This window comes from Etheostoma spectabile, chromosome 9 (assembly GCF_008692095.1).
Source record: "Etheostoma spectabile isolate EspeVRDwgs_2016 chromosome 9, UIUC_Espe_1.0, whole genome shotgun sequence".
NCBI classification, from domain to species: domain Eukaryota; kingdom Metazoa; phylum Chordata; class Actinopteri; order Perciformes; family Percidae; genus Etheostoma; species Etheostoma spectabile.
The window spans coordinates 4948971-4952240 of NC_045741.1; the positions used below are offsets into that span (position 1 = coordinate 4948971).

General features: G+C 41.6%; 1 long non-coding RNA gene across 1 annotated transcript in view; it reads left to right on the forward strand.

Annotated features, from left to right (window-relative positions):
- The window catches only part of LOC116696187 (uncharacterized), a 9900-nt gene extending 9049 nt beyond the window's left edge, over positions 1 to 851 (forward strand). The window contains exons 2-3 of the long non-coding RNA XR_004333649.1: positions 653 to 657; positions 842 to 851. This is a non-coding gene — a long non-coding RNA (uncharacterized LOC116696187). The remainder of the gene's footprint in view (positions 1 to 652; positions 658 to 841) is intronic.
- Positions 852 to 3270: the final 2419 nt, after the last annotated feature.

Below are 3270 nucleotides of genomic sequence, written 5' to 3' on the forward strand. Positions count from 1 at the left end.
TCATCTGCAAAAAGCAGCGATGAGATCCCCAGCCCATCGAACTGCAACCCCTCCTAGCCCCAACTACACCTCGATATCCTGTCCATAAATACTACAAACAAGATTGGTGACAGTTAGTATTACATAATTGATATGTAGCTAACTGGTATTCACAGATTAGAAAATTATCATTTAAAAAAATGTAATATATGACATGAATCCACACTTTAGCCTTATTTGCATGGGACCATCATTTAATTTAGAAATGAACCCCCCATGTCTGTGTTTTGTGCACTGTCAAAACTTTCATTTAAAATTGCCATCCTCAATATACACGCTCAAATCACAGAGATGCCGATTCACACCATACTAATTTTAGTTTTTTCACTAAATGACAGATGGCAGATTTGCATGGGATTAAAGCTTTAGTGCGTAACTTTTTCATATTAATAACCGTTACATTCAAGCCATTGCCAAATAAGTAACTACTAAGCCACTTAAGACTATCAGCTCTAAACAACTTGCTCTGTATTTCTCAGTATGACTATATTCAGAAGATTGTGGCGTCTGGTGACTTTCCCGCACCAGACGCAGGAGCTCTAGTGAAGATAATGAGCTCTTCTGAAGATTTCATCCTGTTTTTTTAAACTGCTGTGTCCTCCTTGGCTACTAGTAACTGTGTGGAGTAGGGGTGGGGGCACGTGCGTGATCATGAAGGCTGGATCATGTGGATGCGCTGACAGTGTTGTTGTCATTACTTAGAATTCCTCATTGGGGCGACAGAAACTACACACTATAGCTTCTGTAAGTATTACACATTACTAGAGGTCCCCAGGTAATACTAGTCCTGTGTGAAGAAGAGGTAATTGTTGTAGATTGATAAAGGGCATACCAAAACACAGAAAACTTTGCTCGTAGTTTTATTTTTTTTATTTATTACTTGGGGATGTATCTCCTGCATTTCTTAGCTCCTGTTCCTCAAAGGTTTTAATCTGCTCTAATCTTCAGGTGAACCGTCTTTTCTTGGTAGCCTCTTACACACCTCAAATGAGTCACCTTTTCTCTGTAAACAAGTCACTGTTTTTTTTCTTTTTATAGGTAATTTCTTCCCTGGAGGATTCAGTGGTGGGTGACATCATGCACATATCATGTGTTGATCAGAACAGTTTGTACGGCGCTCCCTTCTCCTCCTCCTCAGCCTTGTGGCAGGTGCTTATCAGGCCCGCCAGCCGGACCACTCCTTTGGCTCGGAACCGGGCCGGCCAGTGTTGGATAACGCGGCCCACTCCTATTTTCAACACCGCATTGTTTTGCCTGGCAGCGCGCTTCGCCAGATTGAGATCTTGCCCGAGAAAGTGTGATTTCCTTAAGCTTAACCCACCCGAGTGCGGCCCGGTAACACCTTCCTCAGAGAGCTGGGGGGAACGTATTTCTAGGCCGTCCATCACTCAGTGCAACACAAAATGGCCGTATATTAACAATGCTGCTGCACCCTCTTAAGATCCTGACAGCGATAAACACACATGCACACACCCATGAACACATGTAGTCACACAGCCTTGGCTTTTTCCCCTTCAGCTTCCACAATTTCTCAAAGTGTTGTAGTTTTGTAAGTGAAAATGACTTTCATGATTTTTTGGGTTGTTCTTGTTGGAGAGGGAGTGTGAGAGGGGAAAGCCATATGGAAATGGGGAACAAGGGAACTTAAATGTATGTAATATGTAAACTTAAAGAACAAGTAATGTCATTTAAATGCATGTATGTACATTTACAGTGTACATAAAGACTTTCTGAGGTTGCCAGCTGAGTCCAGATGAGTGTTTCAGCTGGATTCTGAAACAAATGTGCACCCATTGAGGACCAAATGTGAGCCGGCTTAGACCCATATATGGCTTTTGGATTTGTTGAGGTTGTGAGGGTGTGAACTTGGGCCAGTTTGGGCTAAAAATCTGCTAGGTTTAGAAGTAATCAGGCCAGCGTTGGTGGCGGTGACCGGATCCAACCAGTGCACTTGATGACTAATGTTGTTTATGTTTTCTGGCAGCTGGTGCTGGGTTTAGGCTTTGCCTCGTCCTGCCTGTCATGGGATGTTTGACTTCTGTGCCTCTGTTTGTACATTTAATAACACTCAAAAACATTATCTTCAGTGTGTAATTTTGTAATCATTTTGACTATATCCCCCTTATTTTTTTCTTTGTCAGCAGTGAGTCTTTTCACTATTTCTTTACGTAAACCAAAAAGAGATACAAGGTTTTCACCCTACAGTATAACTAATCTCTACTTTATTGACAGGTTGGAGGCCTTAAACATGACTGTTATTGGTGTCCAAAGATGGCAGAGGATTTCCTCCCCGGCCCCTGATTAAAGCCCGTCTCAGCAGCGACTTGACACTTTCCAAACTGCAGCGATGCCGTGATCCCATAATTACTTACTTCTACACAAACTACAAATGCTCCAAAAATTAAAACACGATTTCCGCATCTAGAGCCAGTAAAACTTATGAGATGCTCCATCCATGCTCAATCAAATTCCAGGTCCTCTTCAGTTTTGAGAGTCACAAAAGGTAGGTACCTTTATAGGCAAGTCCCCTCCCTCTGAAGAGACATATTAACAGGCTTATGTGACTAATGGATGTAGTGGGATCTAATTTAAAGCAGGGAGGGTATCAAATCCACGGCTGCACAAAGACATTAAAGGAAGTCCTCCGGGAGGCCACAGAGTTTTGATCCCTGCCGCCCCTCGTGGGACGCCTGGTCGTTCATTATGTCGGATAAAAACCAGGGCACAGAGAAAAGAAAATACAGTATTCTGTGCCTCTAATGTGCCTGTAATTTATCGAACGATACACAAACGTTTGTAGTCTGCGTCGTCATCACGTATCATGTCACAGACAGGAAGTGTTGTCGGTGTGTGTTGTTTTTGATGTGTGGTTGGGGAGATTATGGCCCTCAAAGAGAGGAGAGCTTAAGAGGAATCCTTTATGAAAATAATGGTGCCATATTGAGCTTATTTTAGGCACGCCTTATTGATCTAAACAATGCAAGATATCCAGCTTGTTTTACAATGGCATTTCATCTAAATAATTGTATATAATTGTTAGCTTGAAGGATATCCCAAAACAAGCACCATCCGTTGTTTTTATTTGTTTAGCTTTATTACAAGAAGCATTCAAGATGAAAGGTGTTCACAGCAAAGCAATTCATCATCTTAAAGGAGAAGTTCGGTCTGAATAGACATTTACTCATTTATTTTTCTAATATTCCATATCTAAAATAACTATTTAAATTAGCT